Source organism: Mus pahari, chromosome 2, assembly GCF_900095145.1.
Source record: "Mus pahari chromosome 2, PAHARI_EIJ_v1.1, whole genome shotgun sequence".
Taxonomy (NCBI): Eukaryota; Metazoa; Chordata; class Mammalia; order Rodentia; family Muridae; genus Mus; species Mus pahari.
Window position 1 is genome coordinate 83,836,175 of NC_034591.1, and position 19,212 is coordinate 83,855,386.

Below are 19,212 nucleotides of genomic sequence, written 5' to 3' on the forward strand. Positions count from 1 at the left end.
TATATCCACATGTTTCTTTGAAATATTTATTGGATATTTATTGTTTAAGGCTGCTTTTAAAGTATTCCCTGTTGGCTGCTTTCATCAAATGATTACCACAACACATATATACATACATTCATTATTCTGGGTCATGGACATGGGAAAGTATATAACTTAAGATTTAGAGATGGACATTTAGCTTAGGTCGTAAAAGCTGATTACATGGGAAATTGACGGTATAGAAAGGTTGGGTACATTGGTTTCCTAAAGGCAGGTTAAAATTAAACAGTTTGAGCACACAGTAGGACAGCAGATTAAGTACATAGTTTTAAATGATCTCAAGGCATATTTTTAACTTTTTGCAAAGTGTGGCAAGGGTTCAGCCTCTTCCAAGTCAAAATAGATATTGAAGGTTGTTCAATGAGTGAGGTCAACTAATTCTGATGTTTCTCTATTTATGCAGATGACCTGTTGATAAAAAATGTGGCTATTAAAGTCACCGATTAACACTGGGTCAGAGTTATGTTGGTATTATGCTTTTTATGAGATTGGGTTCATCAGAGTTCTTGGGATATATGTTTGGGACTGTATTGCCTTCTTCGTTTATTGTTCTCTTGATGAGAAGGCAGTTTTCTCTGTATCTCTTCAGATTAACTTTGGGTTGAGGTTTGTGTTTTCAGATATGTGGATGGTGCTGCATGCTTGTGTTCTGCTTCCATTTGCTTTCGCATTTACTTATCCTGGAAGTTAAGATGTGACTTTTGTAGGCAAAAAAACTATTTTGTGAATCTATTAAGTTAATCTCTGCCTTTTGATTGGGGAGTCGAGGCCATTAATATTTAAACTTATTACTGAAAGTTGTGAGTGTGATTGCGATCAATGTGTGGGTCTTTGTGTTGTTTGTTAGTAGCTTTAAGCTATACTCCAGTTATTAGAGCTTTGCTTGTTTCCCCTGAGTCTCTTGACTCTGCTTATGCTCTATTCAGTCCAGCGTATTGTTTCCAGTGTTCTCTGCAGGATTTATTTTGGTGGACATGAATCTTTTAACCTGCTTGTATCTGAAAAAGTTTTCTTTCTTCTTCTTCAATTGGGGCCCATAGAGTTGCTGGGTTAGGCAGTCCTGGTTGGCGTCTGTGGTCTTTTAGAACTCAGAGTGTATTTGCTCAGAGCTTCTTGATCTTGTAAAGTTCTGCTGAGGAGTCATCTGTTATTCTAATGTCTTTTCCTTGGTACATTATTGTGTGTTTTCTCTTGCAGCTTTCAATACCCTTTCTTTGTCCTGTATATTGTTATACCTATGGTATTCTATGGGGAGCTTCTTTGCTGTTCTTGTCTGTTAATAAGATAAATTGTACAGTAAGTTAGCAATTACATTCACTTATTTATATTTCATATTTCTAGGATATCACCTTTGCTTATGGCTATCATGCAATCCTTTCTGCAGATTTACAGAGACACACATGCTTCTGCTCCTTGAGTACTAGGATTAAAGTCATGTGTCATGTGCTTGGTCTAGCAATTTATTTACAGAAAGTTTCAAGTTAACTTGTAGAAGTGAATGTGTTATTTATTTATTTAAAGTGGTGGAAGAAAATGTTTCTGAAATTAGGTGGGAATTCTAACATCTGGTGTGGATGAGTTTGTGTTAGCCACAGAAGTGTGAACTGAGGACCATGTTAAACTTCCTATGAGTAGATGCTCTGCTTATGTGTACCTGGCACATGTGGCCTGGGTGCAGGTTTCTGCATTCACCAGTTCTTACAGAACATGAATGTGTTATGAACAAATATAACATTTCAGTTATATTGGAACCAATTCACTTTTTAAAACAAGCAATATAGCAGAACAGACTGTATAAAATTGAACAATGATAGCTTCTTGCTTTATAAAGTTGTGTTTAAAAAACAAAAAGCTTGAAGTGAGATATTTAGCTGTCCAGTAAGACTCCTGTTGTTAAGTATCTGTTCTTTTTATTTTGTTTTTTCCCATTTATTAAAAATAGACTTTTTTTCATGCAGTATATCCAGATTACAGCTTTGCCTCTTTCTATTCCTCCCAGATCCTCCCTGCTCACCCTCCCATGTGGATCCAATACCTTTCTGACTCTTACTAGAAAAACATAGTGTTCTGAGAGATACAACATAACATAAGAGAGAGGACAAACATAACAAAATACAATACAAAATGATAAAACAAACACCGTCACATCCAAGTTGGACAAGGCAAAGCAGCAGAAGGAAAAGAACTCTGAAGAGAAGTCAGCTGCTCTTACCGAAACCCAAGCGCCACTTTCTTCTTTCAGGAAGTGACTGTATACTTACTCATGCCTTGCACCCTGTCTACGGCTTTTCTTGACTCTTTCATAAACTGTATTGCTTGTCCATAGGTACAGTTTCTCCTTGCCCCTAGCTCCATTAAACATCACCGTTTCTACTGAAACGGATCAAGCATTGGCTTGATCTTTTTGTTCAGACTTTTTTTTTTCATGGACACTTGAGTACTTGGTTGACTCCCATTCTAAAATGGCCTGCTCCTCAAACGCAGTTAGCATTCTGAGCCTATTTCTTGGGTACAAGTTAGATGATGGCTCCAGGGCTGTCCTGACCAGGTGTTTAAAGTGTGCTCTATCTCAGTGCAACTATTAGGTCAGATCCAACTGGGCCCCCGGGCTCTTTTAGGGCTTGGTCTCATCCTCAGCACATTGCTTCATGAAAATACCAGCACTCCATCAATTGGAGCTGGCTTACAAGTTGAAAAGAATTCTGTTTTATGTAAACCGTGCTTTCATGGTCTAGGTTTTTGATTTCCTAGGGTGGCCTGAGCATAGAGCTCTAGGTTAGCTAGTAAGCAAATGGGAAAGACTGGTCACATGCCTTATGTTATTACTTTAGGCCAGACAGCCTTCTTCAGAGATCCTAACCATCAGAGAGGATTTGTTCAGTCCCTCTCAACATTTCCCTAGTATCCGTTTGTTGCCCAGCAGAGAAAGAAGCTTGTTTGGAGCTTGATGGAGTGCCTCCCAAACCTTACTTCGAATGGGGGTAGGACCAGCGTGCCCTCCCGCTCCCTTCTGTTCACCCCTGCAGACTTCTTCAGCAGCAACAGAGTAGCTATGGTCTTAGGCTCAGGCTAAAGGCCCAGATGCTTCCAAATGATATAAGCAATATCCTGCAAGCACTGCCCAGTGCCTCAGTCTCCCTCCAGTGTCAGTGTTGGCACTGCAAACCTCTCCTACCATGGTTACAGTGTTCTCAGGGCACATTAATATTTGTGCTACCAATATACACTTTGTTTTCATCTTGATTCTGATGTCAGTGCCTGTGGATGTCACCATGAAATGGTGAACCTTTGATTTAATTGACTTGTTTTCATTTAAAATAATCTTTTGTACTTAGTGACTTCAAGGATTTTTGTTTTTTAAGCGAGAAATATTGTGGGATCTAAAATCTAGTCATCTGTAGGTAAGCCAATGTTTGTTTGATTTTAAGAAGAATCTTCTCATGCCATTCTAATGCTGAGATCTCATTTGAAGTTTTGCATATTTCCAATAATTGGATAAAAACAGAAAGAAAACATTTAACTTCCTTTTCTTCCTATACCAACTGTGCTCTGTTAACTCACTGTTACAGCCCTTGTTTCAGATTTCAGATTGCCAGTTTTCTGTTTAATAATGGAAAATTTTTACTCTTGAGTTTTTTTAGGTGCTGATTTTTGACTACTTGAACAATTGACTGAAAATCATTATTAATAGATATAACAATAAAATGAATAAACATTTGAAAAAGTGTGACCCAACATGCAAGAGAATCTACTGAAAAGCACCTATTAAAAATAGTTCCTATCTCTAGTGCCAGAAAAGTTAAATATTTTGATACTGAAAATATTAACCAAAATATCTACTCTAAAAAATTATTCTGTTATTTTCTGGGGAATCATGACTAATTAGGGAAATGAAGTACCCAGCCAGAGAAAAGCAGGTTTCCAAAATCATTAAGTTTCAGCCAGGGTGTTTGGAATGAACTTGCAGTTGGTGTCAGAAAGTCCAGTGCACTGGAAAGCACTAGTATACATCTGCAAAGTATACAGAATTTGAATTATGCCAAGCATGATTTTAATGAGGTATAACTCAGGGCACTCCAGTAGACATAACAGTTTTGGTCTGTGTGGAGCATTTAACTGTGGGTGTCCTGGTAACTTTTTGTCGGGAGGAGAAATGTGGGCCAGGTTACAACAACTTAGAAGGACTGGGAGCTGCTTACTGCTTAAAGACAGTGTTACAGAAGCTGAAAACAACCCATATGTCCTTCAACAGAGGAATGAATACAGAAAATGTGGCTCATTTACACAATGGAGTACTACTCAGTTATTAAAAACAATGAATTCATGAAATTCTTAGGCAAATGGATAAAACTAGAAGATATCATCCTGAGTGAGGTAACCCGATCACAAAAGGACACATATGGTATGCACTCACTGATAAGTAGATATTAGCCCAAAAGCTTGGGATACCAAAGATACAATTCATAGACCACATGAAGCTCAAGAAGAAGGAAGATCAAAATGTGGATACTTTGGTCCTTCTTAGAAGGGGGAACAAAATACCCATGGGAGGAGATACAGAGACAAAGTGTGGAGCAGAGACTGAAGGAAAGGCCATCCAGAGACTGCCTCACCTGGGAATCCATCCTATATACAGTTACCAAACCTAGACATTATTGTGGATGCCAACAAGACTTTGCTGACAAGAGCCTGATATAGCTGTCCCCTGAAAGACTCTGCCAGAGCCTGACAAATACAGAGGCACATGCTCCCAGCCAATCATTGGACTGAGCAAGGAGTCCCCAATGGAGGAGTTAGAGAAAGGTCTGAAGGAGCTGAAGGGGTTTGCAACCCTATAGAAAGAAGAACAATATCAACCAACCAGACCCCCCTGAGCTCCTAGGCACTACACCACCAACCCATGGCTCCAGTCATATATATATATATATAGCAGAGAATGGTCTTGTGGGACATCAATGAGTGAGCCCTTGGTCCTTTTACGGCTCGATGCCCCAGTGTAGGGGAATGCCAGGCTGGGGAAGCAGGAGTGAGTGGGTGGGTGGAGGAACACCCTCATAGAAGCAGGGGGAGGGGGGATGGGATAGGTCATTTTTGAAGGGGAAAACAAGGAAAGGGGAAAACATTTTAAATGTAAATAAAGAAAATATCTAATAATGAAAAGATGGTGTTACTGGATTTTAATTAAAAGATCAGGGCTGGGGCGATATCTCAGGGGTTAACAGCACTTGCTGCTCTCACAGAAGACTGGGTTTGATGCCCAGCATCCACATGGTGGTTCATAACTGACAGGACTCCAGCCAGCTCAAAGACATGGCTCTAGCGGGCTTGTTTTTTCTTTTTTTCTTTTTTTTCTCCTCTGCTTTTCTAAAACCAGATTATATCCCAAAAGCTAGCCCCCAACGTCTATTTCCATATTTTTCCACTTCCTCCTCCTGCTGCTGACTACCAAAGTCCAGCTATCTATAAAAGTCCAGCAATCAAAAGTTGGTTTGGCTACCCTAATTAACATGTCTAATTAAAATTAAGTACCTCATCCTAGCACTGACTTTCCCCTTTTCCCTTTATAAACTGCCATTTGCCTCTGTGCTGTCTGTCCTCTCTCTTTCCAGAAGCAGTCTTTTGTCCCCACTTAGGTACAAATATTCCCCCAACACCTTTGTTCCCTCCCTCTTCAATCTTTTATCTCCTGTCACTGTCTCTTATTTCCTGCCCTTTGTTGATCTGGGGAAAGTCTCTTTTGTGCTGAGAACTTGACCTCCTGTGTCCTGAGCTGATATAGATCCCTTCAATAACCACCTGTAACTCCAGTTTCAGGGGATCCAATGCCCTCTTGTGACCTTCTCTGTCCCTAAGCATGCACACAGTATACAAACATACACATAAGCCAAACACTCACAGCTGAAACAGAATGAGTAAATCTGATTAAAAAGTTAGAAGTTAAGCTCTGTTTTGCTCCCGCCTGTTCAACATTGCTGACAAGGAGCATCCTTGGCTGCCTTATCTCTGACTGAGACTGAGGGCTGGAGATGGGGAGGCTTCCTCATTCTTTCAAAGCTTTAACACTTGTGAATAATCAATGGTATTTGTTTGTTTGTTTGTTTGTTGTTGAGACAGGGTCTCACTATGTAGATCTGGAACACTTGGAAATCACCATGTAGACCAGACCAACAAACTCACAGAGATTTGCCTGCCTCTGACAGTTGAGTGCTGGGATTAAAGGCATACTATCCAAAGACTATCCTAAACTTACTATAATTGTACCGTTTACCTATATCTCCCTCCTCCTCCTCCTCCTCCTCCTCCTCCTCCTTCTTCTTCTTCTTCTTCTTCTTCATCCTGGGAATCTAACCAAGGGCTCAATTTCTCAGCCCTTTACACTTAACATACAGTTCAATGTAGTGGTAAAGTTATATACATTGCTGTGGAATATATCTCCTTAGCTATTTATGTTACAAATCTTGCACTATGTACTGTTAGTTCTTTTCCATTTTCCCTGTACCCAGTTCTTGGTTCTACTTTCAGTTTGTGTGACTTTGATTGATAGCTCAAATAAGTGAACTTGGACAGTATTTCTTCATTGTTGTTGTTTTAATAGTCATCTTATTTCCCTAAGCGTGGTTGCAAGGTTCAGTGTGTTGAAGCAAGTGGGAGGATTTCCTTCCTAGTGAAGGCTAAGTGGGATTTCATTGTTAGTGTGTAGAACATCTTCGGCACTGGTTATCTATTGATAGGTATTGTGACCACTTCTACTTCTCAGCTATTCTGAATGGGATAGGAATACGTGTCTGTAGATGACACTCTGAAGAGTCGGATTCCAAGTCTTCTCATGTTTATACACAGAAAATTGTTCTAGTTTTGATTCCCCAAGGGAACTCTTTTGTTTTTCACCCATCAACATTATTTAAAAGTTCTCCTGTCTCGCCTTTCTCACTGACATTGCTGTTTATTGTTTGTTCTTGATATTAGTTGTTATTTCTGAAAAGGTATAAGGGATGAGTAATATTTGTATATTTTAAATTTTATTATATTTTTAAAAAAATTGTGTATGCTTGTATGCATGCCATATTATATGAGTGCAGGTCAGAGGACAACTTGTGTAGATACATTCTTTCCTTCTACCGTGTGAATCCCAGGAGTTGAATTCAAGTCATCAGACTTGGCAACTGTTGCCTTTTTTTTGCTGAGCCATCTTACAGGCCTGATAGATTATAGGATATTTATGTACTTCATGAGTTTCTAATAAGCAGCATAATAGAACAAATGCAAATGCTGAAATTCAGCTTGGGTAGGTTATAGTTAGAATGGAGGGTATAGACTTAATACTTATTGTATGCAAATGAGTTCAGTATAAACTTGACTTATGTGTATATTATCATTATGGGCATTATGTAGCAGACAGAACAAAAACCCCGACTATAACAAAGGAAGAACATCTGTGAATGGTAGAGAATCAGGCTGTAGCACTGTGTCTCCTGTTGGTAGGAGTGTTACAGACTTTGAAATTGGTAGAGCTGGCATTGCAACCTCATGAGCTACACAAGGAGATCTGAAGCTTTTGACCTGTCAGTCAGCAGGGAGACTTGAAGAAGAACAGAAAGCAGCAAGAGTTATAATCATGTGACTCACTGTGATGTCATGTGGGGAATGCTGAGACTTAGCTGTTAGGCAGACCTAAAACCAGACAGAATGCTGTGATTGGAACTGGAGAAGCATGTTTCTGATCAACATAAGGAAAACCTTTTGTCAACGAGAAGCATCCCCCACGAAACCTTCAGCTTCACAGTCTGGGATGCTGACAGGATCCTGTACAGAAAGGATACTCCTCCAACAGGCAGAACCTGGCAAAAGCAAGCCATACACAGACTGTTCCTCCCCACCATCTGTTCATACCAGTTTGAGAAAATAGACAAATGATTTCTATACACAATCACCCTAATGCATTGTAGTAGCTGACTTTGCTTACAGAGGCACAGCCTACCCAGATGTTAAATGGAATAATCTCCCCCTTAGGAAGAGTCTAGAATCTTTGATTCTCCTGACTAATGAAAAGGTGGGTGGTACTCTTTTTCCATATTGCACAAGAGCCATGTGGAAGCCCTGTTCCTCTGTTCTCTTTGTTCCTCAGCACTTCCTGTCTCTCTGTTCTTCATTCTTGTTCCTCTGTTCTCTATCATGGTTCCTTGGTATTTCCTGCCCCTGTGTTCTTTGTTCCTGTTCCTCAGTACTTCCTACTCATGTGTTCATGCTTCATGTAGTCCACCCTACCTATGTGTTGCTGGTCTTGTCTTTGCTTGACCTGTGCTTTCTCATTGCCCACTCTTTCCTCACTGAAGGCCACTTTTTCAGCACCTGTGATGTCTGCCTTTGCCTTTTCTCAAGAGCTCTGAGCTCTTTCACAGCAGTAACTACATATTCTTGATTTTTGATTTCTTTGTGCAAACCTCCAATATTTATTGAATGAAAGGAATTTATGTATCTTTTTGCTTATTATAAGTCTTGTAGCTGTGAGGTGATTTGGGGCTGATAGCAGAGCCTGCTGTGTGTGTTTCTCTCAGTTAGGGCCCTGGTTGTAGTTGGAATGTGCATGGGAAGTAAAATCAGAGGCAAGCTGCCCTGCCCTTCTCATCCTTCTGCTTGTGCTCATGCTTCTAGTCCCTCTCCCAGTTCTTCTGATCACCTATTCTGGAAGCCTGATGTCGCCCACCTTCCTCTCCTCACCCGTTGCTTACATTGTTAGTCTTCCTCCCATTATTCTTTTAAAACTGTACTTCCTTTTTATTGCTTACACTCACAGCTTTAGCAGGCTGTTATTAGTATTGATCCCTGTGCTTAGATGAGGTTGGAACATCTCTTATTGGTTTCTGCACATGTCCTTGTCTCAGTACTTCTCTTCCTAGTCTTTCTATACTTGTGTAGTCCCTTGGTGTTGACATTGTTGTTTGGTTATAGGTGATATTTGTGTTCTGGTTACTTTGCATTTTTGTGTCCAGCAAGGCCATTTGCCATTATCCTGGGCAATTAAATGAGAACTGTAGTCCATAAGTCTCCTTGAGAACAGTGCTGATTTTCTTTGTATGAGTTGTTGTGAAGTTGCTTACTTTTGGCCTGTGTAGTTGCAAAGTGAAGCTCTGATCTATGTGTTACATTAAAAAGTGGGTCTAGGGGCTGGAGAGATGGCGCAGAGGTTACAAGCATTGGCTACTCTTCCAGAGGACACAGATTCAATTACCAGCATCTGCATTGCAGCTCATAACTGACTGTAACTCCAGTTCCCGGTTATCTGACACCTTCCACAGAGATACATGTAGGCAAAACACCAGTGCACATACTTATATACATGTAGGCAAAACACCAGTGCACATACTTATACACATGTAGGCAAAACACCAGTGCACATACTTATACACATGTAGGTGAAACGCCAATGTACATAAAAACATCAAGTGTTTAAAAAGTGAGTCTAAAGAATTTTTCATAAAGTTAGTAATATTATTTTTTGCAACTCAAAAACACCAGCACACATATAAACCTTCAACACACAGCGGAAGCTTGCCAGGTAGGTCTCAACATTTGCTTGAAACTACCTGACAATCTTTGTTTGCTTTGCGTATAAAGAAGATTAATGTTCATGAACTTGAATAAATTTCATTTAATGACTAAGCCAGTAATTTCTTCAGTGTATGATAAATGACTGTTCTGAATTACTTTTGTTCTCTGCAGAATTTTTAGAGCTTAGATTATTAATTTTTTTATGTATGCATTTTCTGTTTTCTAAGTTTTGATTTAATGAGCCACAGCTTTAAGGATATCTTCCCATCTGCCAAACTCTAGAGATTGATTGAAAGTCATGTATGTTCTTCTCTGCATTTGGCTAGTCTTGTATTTTCTTACTCTTGGAAGGTTCAAAGTCTAAGGGAGGACTATGTTCATTTGTCTGGGTTTCGTAGATTTTCTCTAGGTGGTATGTGAATTTGATTATTGTAGGTGATCTGAAAAGGTAAAAGTGTAAAAGAGGCTGCAGACTTCAGTACTTAGTGGACTGTTTTTAATCTCTGGGCTCCACACTTGGGCTCAGAGGTGTGAGAGTATATAGTTCCCTTGAAGAAAGTCTCAGAAACCATGGTGCAGAGTAGCCCCGTGGTTACTGTATCCCAAGCTGCCTTCTGCAAACTCAGCAATCATGCAGCTCTGTACTCAGGTAAACTGACATGCTTTTCCTTAACTCTGGCATTCTGCTTTCTCTCAGTAGCAGTGCAGAGCCTAAGGTGTTATCTCATCTTGCTGGAGATAAAGAACGCCACTAGCTTGTCCAACTACTTGTTTTAGCCCCTAGGTCCATAGACCTTCTTTTGGAATCAATTAAATTCAAAGAGCAAGTAATATGTAAGCATATGTCCTATGTTGCCTTTCTAAAGATCACTTTAAAATTCAGCTTTAAGAATTTATTTAAGTGTTTATTATATGTCACCTGATTTAAGGAATTGCAGTGTTTTAGAGGAACATCTTTAGTTTACGTAGATGCTAAAGCCCAAGATCTGTAGCTATTTCTGCAGAAATATCAAATCGTATGACTGTGTATGATCAGACAGCAGATGTTAGTTAGAATCAGGGAGGTCTGGTGATGATGGCAGAGCAGTAAATATTCTCATGAGAACAGGGTGTATTTAGAAGCTGTTTGTCTTGAAGCCTTCAACCTCACAACCCTTTGATATTCCCTGACATGCACTGAGTGTGTGTAAGAGCAGCTTGCTGGGCATTCACTCCAGTTTCACATTAGGCTTTCTGTGTGTGTGCACACAGGCCACCTTTTCTCTGGTGATGTGAGATTGCTCTGGACAAAGAAAGGGTTTTGTCACTTTACCATTTTAGGTGACTTACGTTAAAGAGTAGGTAGTTGCAAAATGAAAAACATTCTGGAAAGCCTTCGATTTAAAATACACCCTAAAACTCCAAACTAAAGTCACACAGTACTTGCTGGGCACAAAGTTCTCCGATTTCACTTTATTGCGTTCTTCAACTATCTTTTTAAGTGTTTATTATATGTCAGTGTGAAAGAGTTGCAGAAAACATTTTCAGTCAGTAGTTTCTTTGCTGTTTAGCTATTGACACCTACGAGATCCATCCATAGAAGTCCTTAGACGGCTTTTCTGTAAGTCGGGTAAATACCAACCACGTAAGCATTTAGTATTTGGAGATGGCTAATGAGATGGGAAGTGTAGAATGTGGATTAATTATTTTCCAAATAGGAAGAATTGATTGTAATCAATATAGTTTAAGTTAGCATTGAAAGGTATAATGAATGCATAGCAGTTCTCTCTTCTTTCCATCCCAGTCCCCTCCCTTCATCTCTAGAAGACTGGTTTCCTTACGTTAAACCATGCTCTGCTGGTTTTAAAGGCATGTGTACTATTGTTATATAAGCAGAACCATTTGGAGATCACAAGCCATTATTTATTAGCTGGGGTAAAATAAAAGAAGCTTGAGAAGACCTCAGTCCCATACCTTTGGGAACTGAAGGTCAGCTGGTAGCTGGCTGAGTGTGGATGTTGAATGTTTCAGACTTACCCACAGGCTCTAACACAACATCTGGGTAAGCCATTCCAGAAGTGTGACCTAGTGTCTGTCAGGTAAAAGTAGTCCTTTATGCTAATGTTGTCATAATGAGGTAGTTATAATACAGTGCCAGGATAGAAAACAGAAATCTTGGTTCCAGGAATGAGAGATTCATTTTCTATTATTGAGTAACAATTATCATGAATTTGCAGAGGCTTGAAAAAAACTACCTTTTTGTTATTTTAGAGTTCTGAAGGTGGAGAAGCCCTCATGTAACTCTGCTTACAGCTCTCAGCAAGCCAGGGGATGTAACAGCTAGGAGGACTGGGCTCTTACTCATTCATTCACTCATTCATTCATTTATTCATTTGTGTATTTATGTGTATGTGTGAATACTTACCTATAAATGTATGTACCATGCGAGTGCCCAAGCCCTGCATAGAAGATTGAAGAGGCTGTTGGTTCCTATGGAACTGGAGTTACAGACAGTTGTGAGTGGCCATGTGGATGCTAGGAGCTGCATCTGTGTCCTCTTCAAGCACAGCAAGTTCTCTACCAAGCCATTTCTCTTTTTGGAATTGGTAACCATCTGTTTGTGTCCAAGCTTGTTCAGTATGACTGCATTTTGTTCTCCTAGGCAAGTACTACTCAACCTGGAGGGGCCACAACCCTTTCACACCTAAGACCATTGGAAAACAGATATTTAGGTTACAATTCATAACAGTAGCAAAATTACAGTTATGAAGTAGAAACAAAAATAATTTTATGGTTGGGGATCACCACATTACATTCAGAACTGTATTAGAAGGTTGCAGCATTAGGAAGGTTGAAGATTACTGCCTTTGCCTCTAAGGGTGTGGTTGGTTCTCATTTCATTGCTGACAACTGTTAGAGACATGTTTCAATACTTAGTCCCCTTAGTGACATTTGTCAAGCCACCTTTGGGATCCTCTGTCTCAGCACTGTTTCTACTCTAACTTCACTCCTTATGAGGAAGTGAGAGTTCTACAGTTTAGAAAACAAAGTAACAAGACATCCTTAATGAGTCTCGTTTGTTTTTTTTTTTTTTTTTTTTTTTTTTTTGTCTATTCACTATTTATTATTGTATTTACATCCCAAATGGTGCCCTGCCTCCTGGTTCCCCCTCCCCTTTACCTCTNTTTTTTTTTTGTCTATTCACTATTTATTATTGTATTTACATCCCAAATGGTGCCCTGCCTCCTGGTTCCCCCTCCCCTTTACCTCTGAGAGAGTTTATCTATGTTCTTTTATATATCTCTATCTCCATCTCCATCTCCATCTCCATCTCCATCTCCATCTCCATCTCCATCTCCATCTCCATCTCTATCTCTATCTCTATCTCTATCTCTATCTCTATCTCTCTCTATATATAACATAACAGGACCTTGGAAGGAATCCCTTTTCTACATAAGTTTTAGGAATTCTTACATGCTAGGACAGTTTTCTATGGGTGGGCATTGTAAAAAGTTATTCTTAGAATTATGTGCAGTAGTTGGCAACTGGTGACAAGATTGTGCACATACTAATATAACGTAACAAGGTGGTACCGTAATTGGCTGGGCATGCTGTAAGCCCTGGTTCCACGAATAGCTGTGAAGGTTTTTTTTTCCCCTACTATATATTCTTTCAGTTTGTCCCTTAGTTTTCAGAGGACCTGCCTTCATAGAATAGTTTTGAGAACTGTATAGATTATATATTTTTTATACGGTGTTACTATGTACTTCACACATAATAAAAGCTACATGAATATTAATTATTATTACTATTATTTGTCCTTCAAAGTAGAATCCTTTCCTGGAATGTTTCAGTTTTCATGTAATGAACTTGACTATAAAATCCAAAGCACATGTTCAGTAAAAATAACAAATGTTAAACAAAAAGTTTTTCATCACTCTGGTATCTGATTCTTGGGCATCTGTCTCCTTCATGCATTCTCTTGCTATACATTGTGCTTTTACATGGCTGGGGTCAGGAATGTGTGGCCAAGTTTATGTTGGAAGTGAAGCTGAAGAAAGGTAGAGAGAACTGGGGTGAGAAGGCAACTCAGCTTGGGACTAGAACAGAGGGTGATCTTCAAATGGCCATTGGTGTGAAGGGATAGACAGTTATAAAATATGTAAAGTACAAATTGGAGGATAGATTTTAAGTGAATATGGGAAAAATTCAGTTATGAAAACACAGTTTGTATTCTTATAATGGGACATTGTTGGAGTATGCCTCCACACCAAATGATTCTTACCAAGAATAGTTCTGGCATTCCTGATGGAGTTGTAGTGGGTCAGACCAGAGCAGTGTGGCTCTGGACGTCCTGGTGGCTTGTCTTGGTCAAGAAGAGTTGAGAAGAGATCCTAGGAGGACTCCTGGGACCTAAGCCTCATTGTTCTTTACAGACGATTTTTATAGTGATGTCAGAACAAGGTATTGCCAGATGTTGAGAGAAAAGCAGCAGTTTGTGTGAGAGAGGTTCCCTCCAGTTTTCATCCCTCCTCTGAGGATCACTAGGAGTAAAGATGCAGCACACCCGTGTCATGTCTCTGTGTCCAGAACCCATGAGAGGTTTTACTGGGTGTGTGGACACTTTTAGGGGCTTTTCACAATGCTCTCCCTGCTCTGGGGTTTATGTTTCTCCTCACTTCACCTCATGACCTGTATGTGCTTTATAGCCATATATACTAGATGTTTTCATGAGTGCAGTTCCTATGTATATAGACTATATATTGCTCCAAACAATACTTGACCTTAAACAAAGTTTCATATTTTCTTAATACTACTCAAAATGCTAAATAAACAATAAGGCTATGTTCTAAAATTTTTCCAAAACCTTTTTCTTGCACATCTTAGAGTCGTCAATGTTAGGTACAGTGAGTGCTCTGTACTAATAAGGGGAACAACTTTTCTAGTAGTTTAGCATAACCTTATGATTACTAAATGATTGTAAGAATTATTAATTGGGTAATATTTGATTGACAGAGATGTGTTTCTATTCTCAGATCATAAATCAGTATGTTCAGTAGTTTACTGAACTGACACAAAGTAAGAATCAATGTCCTTTAGCTTTGACTGTCACCTTTACACTCACCCAGTCCAAACCTGCACCTTTTTCCTGAACCTGCTGCCACACCCATATGGACCTCCTTTTTTAAAGGAGACAACAGAATCAAGACCACTGAGCAGTGTGCTGAGCTACAATGTGAACCCACCTCTCCAGTTTCCTAAATTTCTAACTCCTGTAGAGATACTGTTGGTGTTTATAAGCACCCACCTTAAATTGGAATTCTTTAAAAAATTGGTAAGGGGAACATACTCTGCTTAGAGACCATAAATCATCAGTTTGCTAGTGATGACCCTCCTGATTTCTGTTCTCTCTCTCTCTCTCTCTCTTTCTCTCTCTCTCTCTCTCTCTCTCTCTCTCTCTCTCTCTGTGTGTGTGTGTGTGTGTGTGAAAGAGAGAGCGAGAGAGAAAGAGAGAGTGAGAGAGAGAGAGAGAGAGAGAGAGAGAGAGAGAGAGAGATATCTTGCCTTCTAGCACTCATAAAGTATCTTGACATTTGACTAATTAAACTCTGAAGGCAAGGCATATGGCTTCCTTCAGCTAAAAAAAATCACAGAAAAGCACTTGGAATTTAAATTAGAAGATGACATTTTATACACTAAAGACATTCATGCTGTCAGTTTTAGTGTTCAACCATTGTTGTGCAAAGTCTTGTGAGAAGACACATGCCTTCTCTGGTATGTCACGCTTTAGTCTCTTATCAAGGACGTGTGCACCTCTGCTGCTCACTTGGACCATGTTGCTGCTTCTTCTTCAGGGAAATTTGGCTGAATATCTTTGCTTTTGGAGTCTTGCTGCCATGTTTGTAGGTTGGGAGTTTGAAAAGCCTCAGCATTTGAAATGACTATAGAACGTAACAATGAATGGATGGTTTTAGTGAACATGCAAATAATAAAGAAACTTCCCTGTCTAGAGCTGACGTAATTTAATCAGGAAAAGTTTGAACTTTCAAGGAAGCTGACTTACTGTTGCTCCCTGATTCCTTTTTTCTACTCACATGCTGAACTTTTCACTGAGTGAACTGAATTTTTGTCTGCCTCCAAAAGGAGTTGTGTTGGAAGTTGAAGTGACTGTGACTTTTCTTTGGTTTCATTAGTCTTGAATCCGGAAGAAGATACATACCTGTGGTAACAAGAATGCACGTATTTCCCCGCCCCCTCCTCCCTTGGATATTTGAAAAGCAATGTCAGTATTAAGCAGGGCTGGGAACTGGAGCATTCCTGTCTGAATACAGTTTTCACCAACTGAGAGCTAAGCACAGAGAGATGTAAAGCAGCCAGATTTTGTCTTTGTTTCACAGAGGGTGTTTTCCCTGTGACTTTGGGCAACTGCTTTGTGTTGCTAGTGTAGGAAAGCTGTGTAAGTCGACAGGATTTTGAACTGCGATGATTTTACTATGAAAACATTGACTTCATTATGGAACCCAGTTTGTAGAAGACTGTCTCAGTGGGACAATAGTAAGTTGTTTCACTTCCTTCAAACTTCAAGTAAAAGGAGATGGTCTTTGGGAGACTAATCTTGTGCTTTGGCTGCAAAACTCATGAGATGTTAGGATGTGATACTAAGAAGAATTTTCTGTCTTTTAAAGATGTTGAATGCATTACCTCAGGGTTCAGTATCAAATTAGATAGTTAAATGGAGTCTTTAATGGTAGATATCTATCTAGGGGTTGTCTTAATTGGCTTGTGCTGAAAAGATCAAGGGTGTCCCCTTTGGAGGGTGTATGAACAAATGTGCTGTGACAAGGGCAGGAAGATGAAGTCTTATAAATAGGTAACAAAAGAGCTTTACAGGAGCCATAGGCTGCAGGCCAAGGCATGGCTCAATAAAGAACCAAGCTGGGGCAATTAATAGTTTGTGAGTGCATGTAATAGCAATGAGATGGGCATTGTCTATGTTAATGAGCAAAGATAGGTCTTCAAGTATGAAGATTTGTATAGTGCACAGTAATTGCTTACCATTATTTTTTGTTACAAGAATATAAATAACAGTGTTATTTAATATGTATTAAAATATTTTGTTAATTAAAAATGTAATAAAACAATGTTTAATTAAAAGTAACATGTTTCTTAAGCTGGAATATTGTGTGAGGTTAACAGTCCACTGGAAAATGTCTACATCTGATGAACCAAAAATATAAGCAAGCTGCTTATACTGAGTGTGTTAGTTTCTTTTCCTGTTGCTGTGAAAGAATACCCTAATGAAAGCAACTTAAGGAGGAAGGGCTTTTGTTTGGCCCAAAGCTCAGAGTACAGTTCATTGTGGCAGGGAAGATGTAAACTGGTCACATGGCAGCCACAGTCAGTAACAGAGTGATGGGCAAATTCTGCCAGTGCCCATCTCCACTTCTATTGATCAGGATCCCAGCTCAGGGAATGGTGCCACCCACAATGGATGGAGTTTCCCCCTCAGTTATTGTAATCAATATAATCATCCACAGGCATGCTCAGCAGCCATCTCCCAGATAATTATAGATTCTGTCAAGTTTACAGTTAATATTAATAAATCCACTGAAAATAGTTGGAGCCAAGGGCCTGAGACAACACTTAAGACAATAATTAGAGAACTAACATCTTTCCTCCTTAAATGTGCTTACTGTAGTAAGCCTCAGAAACTTTTGTTAATGTCTGGCATCTTTGAATTGAGTTTAAATGTCAAGTACATCTGATCCCATGGTATCCAGTACTGAGTAAAGGGCCTATCACCAATAGGCCCCACCCACATCCCTGACTTGGGACTTATGAGCCATTGACAAACACATCTTCTCTCTCATTGACAAGTCATGTGGATTTCAACAATAGTTGTGGTTTTAAATTACACTACAGTTCTCTTGAGAATAGAATTATTTCCCAGTTATCTACTGGGATGACTAGTTGCTATGGTTAACTTAGCTATTTGTAATATAAAGCTTTTTTCCCCTTGTAGATATGATGGTACCTGAAGGGTACTTTATTGCCAGACAGCTAACATTGCTAAATGAAATTTCTCTTTGTGTGACAGGTGTACCGTGGGCTTTAGATCCAGAAGAACAGGGTTGTCGGTGGTTAGTTATCTATTTCTTGGTATTCTTCATTGGTCAATGAGGCTTGAAGTAAGGAGGCAGGGCAATTGCAATACAAGTTGGTTATTTAATTGGAGGTATAACTAGTTCTCACAGCTCTACACCTAAGTTTATGAGAAACACTTGAGGCTTTTACTGTGTCTCTTTTAGCAGTTTAAATACTGAAGATTAAATTTCTGCTCTCCGGTGAACGTTATGAATCTCATTGGAGACACTGTAAAAGGATGATTGAAAACTGCTTGACTTTTGAGAGAACACTCTTTGAGGAAACAGCAGAGAGCTGATCGATAGTGGGGAAAGGCTAACTGTTTTTTTTCTTGTTCAATGCATGTTGAACTCTTCAAAAGTCACCTTTTACCATGCACTCAACCCATGACTTTGTAACAGATTTGTGGATGGAAATCATTGCACATACCTCCGTGTGTCTGTGTGTTCGTGAGTGTCTTGTCATCTGCCAGCTGACCTCAGTGTCTGTCATTTTCCTAGCTGTGGTCACTGGATCCTCTTCTCCCTGTTCTGTGTGCACATCAGGCTAGTTTTCAGAACTCAGATCTGGTCTGTTGCCTTTCCTTGCTCTTCTCTCTGACATCTGCCTTTAACTCCTTTATCCTTTTAGAGCACTTGAGTTCAAGCCACTTCAACATAGATGCTCCCTGTCCTTTACCTCGGTTTTCTGGAGTCTGCCATATTTATCTTCATAATCTTCATCTTCATGTTTACATGAAGTACCATTGTAAGTTTGTTTTCTCTGGTGTTGTGAGGCCAAAGACTTAATATTACTCTGCCTTGTTCACTGAAACAGCCTTAGTCCTGGGCAGTGCAAAACTCAGCAGCAGTTTGTGGAATAAGTGAATGTACCATGAAAATACGTGCCACGTGGATTTGTTGTCCTTGAATTTTTTTTTTCTTATCTCAAGTTTGAAAAGGTGAATCTCTAGAATTTACATTTGTATTATGTGGGTTGCATGTTTGGTGTGAAAACCATCCATTCTCTCACATCACTGCTGGATTAAAATATATATTTTTAGTTTTAGTTTATGGTTGTTTTGCTTACATGTGTATCTTTGTATGACTAGTGTGCAATGCCTGGAAAGGCCAGAAGGCAAATCAGGCCTTCCAGTACTGGAGCCACAGAGGGTTGCAAGGCACACTGTGGATCTTGAATGGAACCTGTGTCTTCTGCACTAGTACAAGGCTCTGAAGTGCTGAGCATCCTTTCATCCCTCCTCTGGTGTATTCCAGTAATGCATAAACACAAGTAGAGATTGATGCCTGTGTCTTACTACAGTGGGCCAGTGTCAAGTAACAAATAATGAAGGAGTTTTGGAGACACTAGATTCCAACTATCTTGAATTCAAGATTGTTCAATGGACTGATTCCTTCCCCTGCCCTCCTTTCCTTTCCTTTCCTTTCCTTTCCTTTCCTTTCCTTTCCTTTCCTTTCCTTTCCTTTCCTTTCCTTTCCTTTCCTTTCCTTTCCTTTC

At 39.6% G+C, this 19,212-nt stretch overlaps 1 protein-coding gene across 3 annotated transcripts in view; it reads left to right on the forward strand.

Moving 5' to 3' along the window:
- The window catches only part of Prdm5 (PR/SET domain 5), a 156,257-nt gene that overhangs the window by 32,544 nt on the left and 104,501 nt on the right, over positions 1–19,212 (forward strand). The window lies entirely within an intron of this gene.